Raw genomic sequence first — 15,690 nt, 5'->3', positions numbered from 1 at the left:
TCACTATGCTCATTTCTGAAATGTCCCTTCTTATGAAAATCTAAAAGAATACAGAATTACTTAATAAATTAAGGAATACTTAATAAGAAACTTCCTCTATTTTTATAGTGTGCCTTTACTTAGTCTTACCAAGATACTTATTCATGAGCCAAAGTTATTCAAATCAGCTTAAGGATAGTACGTGTGTACGTGCATACCCAGACTCAAGTCAGTATACGAGGAGCTCATACTGCTGTAATAAGCTGGAATAGCAAGAAGGAAACACAATGAACAACACTTTAGAAGAAAGAGGTAAATAGGGAGGAATTACATAAATGTAACATGCTACAGAATGTATTTCTTCATTATTCACTTGGTGCTGATTCATTCTCATTAAATGATGAAAGCAGCTTTGACATCACTATGCAACAATAGTGTGATATTACAGCTAAATGCTACTTAGATATTACAGCTAAATGCTACTTATAATAACAGTGATCTGTTATTATAAAATGAACTTTTATATTAGAATATTCAAATATTTATATTGGAGTAAGGGCATATTGATTTGGCTTTGCCATGAACACAAATGCCTTCCTAGCAAGTGGGGACACTAAGTTACAGTGACGAAACATTTAGGGCTGTTTATTTGCAGCATTTATTTTAGTGGCTTCTGGAAAAGAATATTACATGTTTAAACTGTCAGCAGGAGGACATGGAATTTATTTTCTCTGCACCAATTTAAAAGTCTTTTAAAACTTTTTTTATATGTCATGGCTCCAGGGCTCTTCACAGCTGGGCTCTGCAGAGTCAGAAACAAATCACCATCGCAGTCAGTGTATTCAGAGGTCTTATTCCTATTAACTCTGGCTTAAGAACAATGTCCAATTCCAGAGCTGCATTTTGATCATCTTTCAGATAGTGCTCCAAGACCATGTGAGGGTCGCTACAATCACTGTATACCCCCTGATTTAGACTGTTAACTTTCGTAACGATACAGGGCTGGTGTTGACCCTCCTTTCACTCCCAGACACCCTCCCTTCATGCTCCCTTGGCTACGAAAAGTCCGTGCATACTTTAAAGCAATCTGGAGCTGATTTATTCAGTGCACCTGCGCGAGGCTTGAGGGAACATGCTGCACCACCCATCGCCTCCCAGGCACACGCATTCCCTCCAGTTCTTGGTCATGACCCTGTCTCCTTCTCCCTCAGCTCGGCGTTGCATATCTGAAATGCTTCACACAGAAACATGTCCAAAGGGTGTTGGTTAAGCAGTGGGGAGATGGGGCCAGGACACGTGCGCTGAGCCTGGTGAAATCTGCTGCCGTTTGTGCTGGCTGTCCCCTTGGTGTGCTTTCCTGACCCAGGCACCGTGCAGAGAGTGGGTGAAGGAGTCTTATGAGTTTCACAGCACGTCAGAAGATAGATATTGTGGTAAGTCTTCAGGGAGGCAGCTTTGAGGAGAAGTGGGAATATGGCAGTTGTTACAGTTCCCTGAAATGGAAGCTGCTCTTTCCATGGTACCTTCACAAAAGCAGAAGTGCCCTGGAAATCTTACAGGTCCAGCATCTGGCCCTTGGTGCTCTTTCTTTCCTTCATTAGGAATTTTGTCTGTCTGAATGAGTCAGAGAGGAAGTCTCCTTGAGTTACACTGCAAGCCATACAAAATGAGAGACCGATGGTCTCCCGGAACGGGTAGCACTTTAGCTAATGTACACATGCACAAGGTCAGCGCTCCAACAAAGGAAGCTAGCAGATCTGCCAGCCCTTCTTTGGACAACCTGTTTGAGGGTTAATCATATCGATGCTTGCTCCATGAGGTTGTGTGCATTCAGGCACTGTTCTCTCCTCCGACACTTTAAACAAGGAAACACTTCCTTTCTAGGATACAGGGGTCAAGTTTGGTCCCCTTTTGACACCTCAAATCCTTTCAATTTGCCTGCTGCTGCTGAGCTAAATGGTGGCATGAGGTAATTTATTTGGGATCAGGGTTAATGTGTTAATGAGAACACCACATTTCTCCGAAGCTCAGCAGAACTGAGAGCAGCATTCTTAGCCGAGAGAAAAAGAAATCCTCAGCACATACTGGAGCCAAGAGGCATATGGAGCCATTTTAGTCCACAGTTGCATAGCTTCTTCTCAGGTTTCAATCTGAGATTGAAAGACTATAAATCTGAAGGGCAGTCTGAATCCTCATATTTGTGCAGGAAGTCCGCGCATTTGGGATTACTATAAAAGACGGCTAATTAGAGCCCTTCTCCAGCAAGGTGCTGAGAGCCTTCAGCTCCACTTGGAATTGAGAGGACCAGTATGCTTAGCACCTTGAAGGATTAAGCTTCTAAATGTTCCTACTGCTGATAGCACATTTGCTAGGAGGATTGATTTGACAAGGGTAGCGATGTATGGCCATTAAATTGTTTGCAGATTTGACCTATCTGTCCATAATAAGAAATAACATCTGAAGTGCCATAACTCTGTCAAACATTTCAAAGGAATACTTGTTTAAAGATCGAATGAATTATGTAATCTCATAATGTCAGATTAGGACATAAAGCCATGGAACATGACACAGAGCAGCATTACAAGGCACTGTGTCAGAACTTTTATAAACAATTTCTTCTGGACCTCTCACATGTTATCTGTTTGAGTAGTGACTATGACGCATTTCATGTTCCTTCTGGCAGCTGGAGACAAAACGATGTGGCAAAAAGGCAACTGGAAATAGCATCCAGGGGCTCTTGAAAGAGAATTTTTTCCATAGCAAAACAGTACAGACCTGCAGGTTTTGTCCTGGTGTGAGAGAACCAGTGGGGAGAAGGGGAAAAGAGAAAGGACAGCAGAACAATCAAAATCAAGGAAAGTTGGATCAGAGTTTCCCAATGCTTATGCCTATGTTTTCATGAGCATAATGGATTTATTTTTATTGCATATTATTTGCCTGAGCATGAGACTACCTAGGCAAGATAGATATCTTTTACCTTGGGAGGATCTGTTTTCTTTTCAGAATAAAACGCTTTGGAATTTGGGGACATAGAAAAGCAAAATGAATTCCCACAAACTAAATCTAGCATCAAGACAGGTACAAAAAAAACAGAGCTGGGAGAAGCAAAGGAAATAAACCAGCAATGAAATAAACAGTGATCATTTTCTATGAGACTCAGTGAAGAGAAATTATTTCAACTTTCTCTAAGTGACAACTAGTGGAAAAATAGGAAGCAGGTAAAAAGCAACATTGAGTGTGCTTGGCTGGTGAACATGAGCTGGAGTTGCCTTTTCTGTCACTTTCATTTTATGTGTAATCATCATTTTTATGACCTTATTTGATTCAAAGTATCTATAAATGTATATATGCATATAAAAGTATATAGAAATGCCATATACAGCATTTTTGTGAACTGAAATTTAATCAAGCAGAAGCATATGGTGGGGCACTTCAGCAGTATCTACCTTGTGCAGTGCAGAATAACAAAGCCCCCGGACCAGTGCTGTGATTGCAAAGGTCATGATTTGCACTACCATATCCCACCTCCGCCACTAGCAAGACAAGAGGGGTTAAAATGAAGCTACACAACGGTGGGGACTAGCTCCCATTCAGCTCCTGTTTTCCTACTGCAAAGCAGTGTGTGGTGAAGGGACTGCAGCCCTGCAAAAGATCTCAGGAATTGAGAGTTCAGGTCTGTCACAGCAGCACTACTGCTCTCTAGGATGTGCCACCCCTTCTTGGGAGAGCGTGGAGTGCAGCAGGGAAGTGGCGCTCCAGATACTGCCTCTCTTGCCTTGCTATGTTGCTGTGCCTTGAGGAAAGGGTGACAAAAGGATATCAAGATAGAGCCTGAATGCTGACAAGCCGAGCAGACTGGGTTTTTGTCTTGCTTTCCTTGGCACTGTGAGTGGTCCTGCACTTCACGAGTCAAGAGTTTTAGGGGGAAATGCACAAGTGCTGCCCCACTTGGCACAGTGGGTTTCAAATGAGCTTGTCTTCCTCTGTGAGCCATGGAGCAGCATGGGTACACATCAAGCACAATGAACGGAGGAGCTGGGAAGCTCTCTGCGCTTCTCTACTGTTAGCATGAGTTTTGCCCAGTAGCTGCTCTTGCCCTAGCAGGATGTCAAGCCCACACCCTTGCTCTTTGCACACGCAGCATCTTGCAGGCTGACCTTTGCTTCTGCCCTAGGACAAACTGCAGACAACTTCTCCTGAGACAATAAACAGGCTACTAACCTGGGACCAACATTTCTCTCAAACGCCAGGTGATCCCCTCCACCTTTCCCTGTCTGCATCTCTCCATGCGGGAATCATGCAGAGCAGGGCTGTGTGGAAGCTGGGATCAAACTATGTTGAGTAGCATTAGCCTTGGTAGCAACTTGCAGGATGTAGACTCATCAGAAACATCGGTGCTCGGTGATGACTCCCCATGGATGGCTGCTCTCTGACACCTGTCAGCCAGCACCTTCACATTAGTAGGTGCTAACTGGGTCAGTATTACTTTGTGCTAGATGCAATAGCATTTTGTTCCATCCTTTTTCTTGCTAATAAGTAGCTACTTCCTTGCACCCCTTCTGGTCAGCCCTGCCTGTCAAATGACATGTCTGTTAAAATACACATTATTCAGAAATGGACCTGTTGCCAGCTCTGTGGGGCTGGGGGATGGGCTCATGTATCGTATCACTCTTCCCTTCCATACATCTCAATTTCCTGCTTTCTGCATGATTAATGCACATTTGCTTCCCTCTACATAACGTAGACAGCAAAGAATGAATTATGCTGCTTCATTACATGAACTGGTAACACGTCTTACCATACCTATATATGCTAATTACTGCTTTCTTGTGCCTTATGTTTGCAAATGAACTAGATAGAAAGAGTAAATACAGAATAATGGCATGTTATGCTCCCTTAATGTAACAGAAATCAAAGAGGGGGCCAAGGTGTTTCTCATACTACAGAGTTAGTTTAGTAGGTTTTCATAATTTTAAAGTCATCACTGTCCTTGTAACACATTTGATCTTTAATGTTGAGCTTCAGTAGTTTTTACTGAATTTGAGGCTTAAAAGATAGACCTTTCCTGCAGTTGATAGAAAATAGATACCAGTGACTGAAAATAATTAACACATGCATTGGAAACACAAACTACAAGATATTGTTCACACACTGAGTGGTTAATCTCTGCCTAAACGTTATACTAAATAAAACAAGCCAATATTGGCACTCTCCAGTATTGCATCTGGAAATAACGATATTATGCAGACTTGAACATATTAGTAGCTTGAAAACAGAGAGCAATAGCAGATGCTATAAAATACACAGAATCAATCCTGCTTGGACATTTATTGCATTAATACTATTTTCAATTTATTTAGCAGCAAAATGCTTTTATTACTGACTACTGACTATGTATGAGTGAGAACGTGTGTGGGTGCTGTACACACAAACATGTGCATGTTAGCCGCTCTGCCTGGCATAAACAATCTCTAAGAGGACACCAATAAAATGTTTTGCATCATACAATATGGCATCAGGACAGAACACAAGAGAATACTGATGCCACAGATCCAGTCATAGCTTAGAGACAGGGGATAAAAAACATTACCAACCAAACAGAATTTGACTAGAAAATTAGCACTATCACCTTATCATTGAGAAATGCCATGGGATCTTTAACTATACACAAGAACCGAGCTGTTGGTTGTTGTTTGCCTTTTTTCCCCTGTTACTTCACAGAGCCTCCAGAAGCTTATGTAGAAAGAAAATCAATTAAATAAAAATGGACAATGATGAAGAAGTCAAGGGAGCAATTTTAAAATCAATACATTTCTTCAAAAAAAGCTCACAAGGTGGTTGCAGAATATGGAGTATAAGCCTGACATACCAAGCAGATACAATGTGAAGAACCAAAGGAAGATCCCACAATACTTTCGTATTTATCAGAAACGATGGCATGGAAAGATCTGTAGTAACCCAAAGTTGTGCTATTATAAACACACCAAACCAATCCGCTATTGCCTATCCTGACTTCTAGAGGATAGCCAGTGAAGTTTCAGACACCAGGCTGTTTTTAAGTTGACAGTTTGGTTTTCAAAAACCCAAAACTTCAAAAGTCAGCCAAGAATGAGCTTTTGTAGTAGCAAACATCAGCACAAATATCACCAGCTTCTGCTCTAAGTACAAAACATAATTCTTCAATTTGCAAATAAACACATGCCACACACTTCTTATAAAAGGCAACAATTAAACAATAACACTCCGCGAAAGCAAAATGTTCCATTGTGCATGCAATTTTCTCCCCAAGGAGAGGACTGAAGAAAGAACGAAACCCACATGTGAAATGCTAGTTATTTGTTTGACGCACTTTCGTGTAGTTCTCGGGTACCGTGGTAAGGACAATACAAGAGAAATCATGGAAGAAAAAAACCAACACACAAATGAACTTCATCTTAAGGCTTGCTTACAAGCTGATGTGGGCAACTTTATGAAACCATCAGCGATGAAAGTCACCTAAGTTGCCATAAAGCATGGTGATCTCAAACTATTTCACTGGACACATGATTGGCAGAAAAGGGTCTGTGAATAGTGAATTGCTACAGTTAGCTGTATTTCAGTGCTGCCAAATCTGCCAGCTGTAAAACTCAGCCCAGAAAAATTGACCTTTTTTGCTACATCAGAATTAAGGCAGAATTAAACAGGACTCAAGTAGGTGGAGTATTGAGTCAAAAAATTCTTAGCCATGTTCACTTTCACTTCAAACCCATTTCTGTTCTATTGCAAGTCTGTGATTCTGAAAACACAGTTCAAAAAGATGACTTTAAAGAAATTCCTTTTTTTTTTTTGTACAAAACATCTGTGTAGTGATAAACCACGATGAGCATGAGGCGTGCAAATACAACTCAAGAGCAACTGGCACCTCTGTCAACACAGCACTGAAAACACTGATGTCATTTAGTATTTGTGGTAAGCCCCAAATATTCCTCTTGAAACAGAACATTTGTTGTCTTCTTCCTATGGAATTTCTGAGCTGGAATCAGGTCCAGCTATATCGTATTCTATTTCTTCCCTTACTCAAGGTTTTCTTTTTTGAATTCTTCAGTATCAGATGCGCACAAATTCACATCTGAACTTGCAGGTCAGGAAGTCAAACCTCTCCTTGAAAACAGACTTGTTGGCTCTTCTTTCAGCTGTTATTCTTTGCAGGTTTCTCATCCTTTCTCATGTTGATGAAACAAAACAATGTTGTATCTTCCCTTCAACCAGTACAGCATCTTCGTTGATTTTAGTCACAAAAAAATTGTAATGAGTTTTTAAATTAAACTTATTTGTCTGTAAGGTGTGCTTATAGATCGTTAACACTAAATCTTTAACACTGCCACTGTGCTTTTACAAGTTAACATCCCCAGCATCAAGCATTTTTCCATAGGTACTGGCCAAATTCATGGCAGAGACAGCACCTGTGAGATACTCTGCCATCAACTGCCGTGAAGGGTGATACTGTACCTTCAGCTCTCCTGTGGTTAAGGTCCTAGGATCCTCAGGGGTTATCATAACAAGAGCAGCGGCAGTGGCTGAAGGACAGATCTACAGCCTGTTTTCTGTCCCTGCTACCCTGAGGTTGAGGTTGAGGTTCAGCTCTGTGCCGGCTGACTCTGGACCAGAAGAAGCTGGTGTAAGACAAAAACTGGAAAACTGGGGGGAAAACCAAACATGAGTGGGGTAGGTGAGATGCCTGGCTTGGGCTCAGAGGAGGAATTTGCTACTGGGTAGGCATCAAAGTGTTTTAAACTGGCAGCATCACTGCTAGAAAGACTCAAAACCACCTGACTTACTCCACAGGAGCCACACTGAATGGTGACTTACTGCTGCTCCTGAAATCACACAGGGCTCATGATGGTCACAGCCAGTGCTGTCACCCTTCACGCCGCTCCTCCTTGCAGCCTTCACGGAGTTCCATATTGCTGTCTGTGGGGACACGGTAAAGGATAATCAAGCAGCTAATTTGTCATATACTGACTGTTTTGAAATAAATACTAGTAGCAAGGGGGCCATGCAATATGAAGCCCCAGGTGAGTACCTGCAAAGACTGTGCCTCTGCTTTGAAGAGCTGATCTGGGAAAACAGCCTCACAGACCTGGAGATTAAGCAAAATACAAAACCTACACAACACACTGGGCTGCAATTTATCTCCACACCTCAGCCCTGCTTTCTAACCCAAATTCATCGTAAGCTACCAAAGGCCCTGTTCTAGTAATGAGCTCTGCTACAATGAGCCCATAGGCACATGTGAGGCAAAACTGAGACTGCTTTTTGGGGTACTCTTTTGTCTATAGCTTTGATAAGCATCACACATTTGGAAGTATAATGATTATATCAAATGTAACTTCATAAGGTACTGCAAGTCTTTACTGGCTACTTGGCAGCTGAAGTCCTGTCAGGACTTAAGTTCACAGCACTAAAACCCTGTAAATATTCTCCATAAAATATAATGCTTTTTGGAGTTAATTTTGTATAACTTCCTCTGTTTTTAAAAACTGCTGTCAGATTTACCAGGAGTGAACATCAGAGCTGATGATCGTGATCTGCTCATGCCAGCAGTGGTGTCTGCGATCAGGAAACTCACACTAGGAGACACACACAGCGTTCAAAAAAAGCGAAAAATCCCCCAAAGCGAGTGTTACATTTCAGCATTTACATTTCAACATGTATGTTTCAGAGACTTCAGACTAATATTCCCTGGCCTTTTGCATATGCGTCTGCGATTTGTGTACAGGAAACGTGGAAAATCAACAAAAGGAACCAGAACAAAATTAATAATCCCCTCCTTCAGCAAATTAAACTTCACTCTGCTAAATTAGTTGACCCTCAAAGTTTGCCCCAGGGGAACCACAGAAGATTGGAGGGTTTATCTGAAGAAACAAAGATGGAAACAGGGACAAAGAATGTGAGGTGGCCAGTGGAGCGGATGGGCCTGGAAAGGTTTGTTTAGTTACCTTAGAAAAAGTTCATTGAAAGGGGGAACTACCACCACCTCTGCATAAAGGTACACTTTGCTGTGACTTATTTGACTTACTTACCTTCGCAAGAATGTGTGTAGAGAGGAGAACGAAGTACTTTTCACAACTCAGCACAAAGCATGCTGCACCAGCTCGGACAGGGAACCAAAAGAGAAGGCACTACAGAAAGATGCTGTTTTTTTCCAGTAGTCCAAGTTGAGGTACAGTGAGAGTGTTACTCAGCTAACACAAGTGGTTTTCAGAGTGGATATTATTCAAACCACCCCAGACACATGAACTGAGATGACGTAGACGTCTAAGAATTGCAGCTCAGCTCCTGGGTATCTTCCCTCTGGTATTTCAACACATTGGGTTTCAGTGGCAATGAACTCATACAGCTGAACGTCTAATAGAAAAAGAACTGGAACAAGTAGAAAAGACAAGTGATTGTGTGGCCTCTTCAAAACATGTTAAATATGGAGCATTCACCTGTTCGTGCAGACTTATGGTCATCCCCTTGCCAGAAGGGATTCAGTGCCACACCATATGGACACTTCTGGGACAAACATGCATTTCTGCTTATTTTGTAGGTTTTTTGAACGGTGGCTATTGCTACACAATTTTCTAAAACCTGTGATACGGGCTACCTGTGTGATGGCTGATGATGGTAACTGTGTGAGTAGGCATAGGTACATTAAAAAGAACCCCACAGTTTTTCAAACTACTTAAGTGTATCGTTAGTCCTGACTACTAGGGAGACTTAGACACATCTTGATACAGCTGTGGTTTTGCTAACTGTTACAGGCAGATTGTCACTAGTATGGTTCTTGCAAAGAGGTGATCTGACTAATATCTGAAAACACTTACATGCTGGTTGCATTGATGGAGAGCAGGAAGCGTAACCTTTGACCAGAGAAGTAATAACAGTGTAAACGTCTCTAAAAACAAAACCTAGAGGAATTAGTGTCCAGTATCAGTCACAAAGTGCATTTGGGCTCTCTATAAATCTTGCTGAAGCATTTAATGAAATGGTCATCTTCCTGTGTAATTTGAAACAGATGTAAGAGTTTTGCAATGAGGATATTTAAACTTCCAGAGGACGAGGTCGAGAACCAAAAGAGCGTATGACACTGAGGAGTGGGGGGATTTCATGGGCTCTGACCTGGTACCTCGAACCCATATACAGGACTTTGATGTCTGGAAAAGCAAGTAAGAGTCAGCTACCCCAACACAGGATCTTCAGCATTAGTATGCTGAGCAGGGGCCACCTAACTCCAACTGCTTGGAAACACGGAGGAAAGCAGGCACACACATACGTGCTCCTATTTTGTGCGTCCCCTTGTTTTTAACACTCCCCACATATATCACAGTTCATGGGTCAGAAGATTTTTCTGGAATGTGGGAAGTTTAGACTCGGTTGCCTCTACCCCTTTGTGATCTGACTGATTCAAATCTATCTGTTCCATTTCCAACAGAGTCTCTCCAAGGAGCATTAGATGAGGACTTCATCCTAACAACACTGAGGCATCCTCACTGTCTACTACAGCTGGAACGGCTGGTCTTTTTCTTCCACTGCATGTACTGGTACCAGGCATTACTGTCATAAGAAATCAGCTTGTAGGCACAAGTCTATAAATATTCGTAAATCAGGGATGGACCAACAAACACATTTTAAATTGGCTTCCATTAACTAATTAAAGAAGGTTTATTCTAATATGGTGTTTGGCGTCAGCTAGGTTGTTTCTTTCTTCATCTGAGGAAGATTAATGGGGCTATTTTCTACTTAACTTTCATCATGATAGTACATTTTTACTGTGATTTTCTATTTAATGTGCTTCTACCATGATTTTTTTAATCATCGTATCTCGGCTCCCCTACTGCGAAGCTTTTTCATGACCTTGCTGAAGGTTTCTTTTTGATGTCAGAACCCCTGTGTGAGCAGGTGTTACATGCTTTGGCAGTGATAGAATTATTCTTCCATAGTCTATAGAAGCTCTTAAGCTGCCTTCATCCCCATAGCATCTAAACTCCATTGAATAGCACATTAACTGGCAAGACTAACATCCATCATCTTTCCTTCATTCTCCTCTCTTGAGGAAGTGCGTGTGTAGGAGAGCATATAGTTTGGGTGGTGTTTTTGCTGTGTTTTATTTGTAAATGTCCATGCTGCTAGGTGTGTATCTCAGAAAATTCCTCCCCTCACATGGAGCAGAGGCTGCAGAGCAGGTTCTAAAGGCCTTTCTCTCCTGCTGTTTTTTTACACTTGTGTCTTCAGTCAGCCTCTATCTTGTCCAGAAATGAGATTTATCGTGACAAATTATGTAGTCTAGGTGTTAAAAAAAGGGATCCTTTATTAGAGCATTTTATACCAATGAAGTGTTTTGCATCTATAGTAGAAAGAGCTTTCCAAACTAAGGTTTTTTTTAATATGGTCTCCCAAGTAAGCAGTAACACTGGCAGCTACAACCATTACTCCTTACATACATAGCTACCAATAAAAAGACATTCAGTTGGAGTTTTGCCACTGAGTAAAGCTGATGATTGCTATTAAAGTCCATACTTAACATTATGGTTTACTTGTTATTTTACTCATTCAGCTTGATATTCTAGGAACATCTCCAGGGTAAGGGGATCCTAATATTGATGATAATAAAGTACTCTACTGAGAGGGTACTTAACCTTGGAGAGACGAACAGTCACTCTTTTATTAAGAGATGTCATGAAATCAAAATTTACTTGACAGTGTTACCATGCTGACATCAAAACATTGTATAGGTATCACTCCCTTACCACACTTTAAAGATAGATTAGGAAAGCAGTATTACTATCCATCCAGGACATGACTATCCTGTGGTTGTATTGCTTCACCTCATTCATGGTCTCACTTCTGTGGCACTCCTCAGTCTTGGCTCACTGTCACTCCTCCTCAGGGAGAGGAGCTGCCAAGTCCTCTCTCACCATCATTTACCCTTGTAGTAAGATACAGCAGCAGATTAAACAGGAAACAGACTCACTGCAGCTTGCCATCAAATATGTACATGATAAAATGCTCCTGGACCACAAGAGTTCTCATCTAACCTAATGTCGCCAGTGTTAGTCACAGTGCAGTGAAATGCCAGCTCATACGATTTTGTTATCAGTTGTGGTGAATTTATAAAGCTTCAGTTCTCAAACTGGTGATTTCTTGAGGAACACAATTTTTTTATGTAAATTTTTAGCCCCATGAAAACAGGATTCAAGTATATAAGGCACCAAAAACAAAGAAAACCCAAAATATATTCCTTTAAAGAAAGTGTCGTTGTCTGGGGAGGGCTACAGTTATGATTTCTGAACTCTCAGGTTTGATACTGCTGATGTTGCCAAGGTTGAAATAGCCCTTGCTGGCAGACCTATATGGAAAACTGGAACTCTCTGAAATTGCCGTGCCTCCCAATTTTCCCTGCTTTGTTTCCTATTTCACAAAAAATCCCCATTAATTATTCTCCTTACTCTTGACACAAAGCCACTTATACCATTTCCTGTTGGATTTCATCCTCCACCTCCTGCGCAATTAGCAAAGGAGTTCTTATTCGTGCTCAGATTTCTTCCCACTGTTCTGCTCTCTCCCCATCTCTCCCAGCTCTTTCCTCTTCTTCTGCTGTCTGATTTTTCTCCATCCCCTCACTCCTGATGTTAGCTCTCCTCCTACACCTTCTGTGCTCTCCCTCTCCATCGCACCCCTCCATTTTGTTTCCCTGTCAGTGCAGCAGCAGAAATCAAACTGACGAGCATCCCAGTCCCTTGCTGATATTTCAGAGCTCAGGAGCCAGATCAATTTTGTGTGCTGCTAGCGGAGGCAGCGGAGAGGTGGGACACAGCCTCTGCCAAAGGGGAGGGAGCAGTGAGGCAGCACAAAGGGCACAGCGAGGAGGCAGGCAGAGCGAGGCTGCATGGCGAGCCGGAACATGGCTCCGACATGGAGACATGCGGCTCCATCCATCGATCACCATGCTGCATCTCCCCTCTGCAAAGGCTGTGAGCAAGTGGCAGTGAGTGCAGTGAGGGGATACCTGCAGCTGAAATGCCTACGTGCCTGCGGAGGCTGCACAGGCAGGTCTCCGTGAATTCTCATCGAGAGATAGGAATGACTTCAGGATTTTCCCTGGAGGGGACTTCTGGAAGGAACTGAAACGTGTGACTGTTTCAAGGCTTGATTGACATTTCCGATCGACACAACACAGATTGCGCCCAGGTCTGGGGAGCGCACAGTGACCAATTCCTTTTTCTGTGAACACAGCATTGAACTTGCTACTTTGCCAATGTTGGGATACCCTGAAGATGAAAGGAACAATGTACACTGCATCTACAGTCCTATTATTAGCATTTGGCACCAGAGAAATTGTTACTGACCCAATAATCCAAAGAAAACAGAGAACTTTTAACTTCCCACGTGCTGTGATGGTGGAGCTCGCTGTTACCCTCCTGTGTTCTGGGGTCTGTTCCCTCTGGCCCTGGGTGTATTTCCAGAACTTCCTCTTTCTTTGGTAAAGAGATCACATTATGCTGAACAGCCTTGGTATGCAGCAGCAAAAATACACACTCCTGAGCACGAACATCTTGTATCCGGCTGTGGGGAATACTGACTTGATATTTCACTGTCATGAAAACCCCATACTGTAATTTACCATATCAAAGGCCATATACCCCATACATCCCGCAGTCTGTTGTTTGCGCACTGACTCATCTACAGCAACCCCTATGTTGTTTCAGCCCCATTCAGCATGATGCTGAGCTGCCATTCACAACTACACACAATCTTCCCATTACCCCTTTCAAGTATCCTGCCTACTGGACCCCTAGAGCAAAGACATATCAGGAAAAAGATCCTGAAAACAAAAATGAGTCAGAGGAGGTAACCAAATGCTTCCATTTATATCTTTGCTCCACTAGATGCACACAAAACTGAAACACAGCAGCCTTAATAAAGAGGAGAGGAAATGACTTCTGGCCAATACCAAATTAATCTGTAGCTCTTGCTGTCACAGAAGTCACACAGTGTATTCTGTGATAATTCTGAATAGGTGCTGCAGAACTTGCATTCAATGAATTATGATATATATTTAGTTTACATATAATTTTCCATAGAATTCTCTGTCCTTGTGTTTTCTGCAGGGAATCCAGGCAGTAAAAATATCAGAATTGATTATTCATACAGGCTAATCCCAGCAAACAACCTAAACTCCTCTTAAACCAGTTTCGAGCTTCAAGGTTGCTTGGCCAGGCTTTCTGAAGACCAGCACTCAACTGTTATGGCCAATATCAGTCCTACTTTACATGAGTAGTCCTTCAGAACTGAACCCTGGAATGAGCAACGCAACCTGTTATGGTGCTTCTGGATCAGTATGGAAAGGAAAAACTGCAGACCCTTTTAGATGTTTCCATGCTTTTCCAAATAGGAAACATTCCCTCCTACCTGAAAAGTCTGTGAGACCAGGGAGACTTGACACAGGTCTTGCGTTCTCTCCTTCTTAAGCTAGCCCACTTTTGTAATAGATTTTCTTCTGTTTCTTCATTGAAACCTACAGTCCTGGGGAAGTAATTCACTTTCTGCAGACAAAAAGGAGCACTGCACTAGTTGAAAGTACATAGCCTCTGTTAAACAGCATCTTTCGCAACATGCAAATGTGAAGGCATAGAGATGTACCAACACTGTAGCATGTCTACAGGGATTCAGTACAAATGCACAGAGGAAGAGACTGACACAATTTAAAGCTCATACAAAATATCTTGTCAACCCACAATACCCGGGCTTTATCAAATGGATATTTTAAGAAGTCTGGAATTCTGATTAATGTTTGCGGTGTTGATGGGTTGTTCTCACTGCAGAACAGTCCTGTTCTGCTTTGACTGGAGAAATATTTTAGGCCCAATTCATCCTCACTGTCTCTAGCAAAATTAAAATAACAGCTAGAGCCTGTTCTTGGCCTATATTTTTCCATCCTCATTTTAAATAATACACTGTATTTTAGACATAGCTACTTCCTCTAAGACATAGTCTGATAATGAAAGCATCATTAATCTATAGTATGGAGACAGATAGATATTTGACAAAATACCTTGTAAATGGCTCTAACAGAGTAATATTGACTGATTCTGTCAATACTTAGCAAGGAATTTGTTGCAGTATCACAGAATCATAGAACAGTTTAGGTTGGAGGGGACCTCTGGGATGTCATCTCATCCAGCCGCATGCTTAAAACAACTCCAACCAGATGGGGCTGCTCAGAGCCTTGTCCAGTCACGTTTTGACTGTCTCCAGGGATGGAGACTTCGCCTTTCTGGGCCCCTGCTCCAGCATTTAACCATCCTCACTGTGAATTCTTTTTTCTTACATCTAATAAAAATTTCCCGTGTCACAACTTGCATTTGTTGCCTTTTGCCATATCGCAGCGTGCCTTCGAGAAAAGCCTGACTTCTCTACAGCCTCTGGTCGTTGCAGACACCAATAAGATCCCCTCTCACCTTTTCGTAAGGCTGAATAAGCCCATTTCCCTCAGCCTCTGTTTGTATGTCAGGTGCTCTGAGGCCATCTTGGTGGCCTTTGCTGGAGTTTTTCCAGTGCACCAACATTCCTCTGGTGCCAGAAAGCCATTAGACAATACTCAAGATGTGGTGGGAATAATTGCTGCCCATGTCTATATGGCTACAATCATGCCATTATGGTACAGTATGCTGTTGGCCTTATTTGTCA

At 42.1% G+C, this 15,690-nt stretch overlaps 1 long non-coding RNA gene across 1 annotated transcript in view; it reads right to left on the bottom strand.

Moving 5' to 3' along the window:
* Positions 1 to 5,298: 5,298 nt before the first annotated feature.
* The window catches only part of LOC136009868 (uncharacterized), a 106,159-nt gene continuing 95,767 nt past the window's right edge, over positions 5,299 to 15,690 (bottom strand). Inside the window, exons 3-6 of the long non-coding RNA XR_010610685.1 lie at positions 14,413 to 14,546; positions 9,042 to 9,381; positions 8,042 to 8,098; positions 5,299 to 7,929 (exon numbers count right to left, since the gene is read on the bottom strand). This is a non-coding gene — a long non-coding RNA (uncharacterized LOC136009868). The remainder of the gene's footprint in view (positions 7,930 to 8,041; positions 8,099 to 9,041; positions 9,382 to 14,412; positions 14,547 to 15,690) is intronic.

Source organism: Lathamus discolor, chromosome 3, assembly GCF_037157495.1.
Source record: "Lathamus discolor isolate bLatDis1 chromosome 3, bLatDis1.hap1, whole genome shotgun sequence".
Classification (NCBI taxonomy): domain Eukaryota; kingdom Metazoa; phylum Chordata; class Aves; order Psittaciformes; family Psittacidae; genus Lathamus; species Lathamus discolor.
Note: the sequence above shows the minus strand (reverse complement) of the source record. Positions and strands in the feature narration are given on the sequence as shown.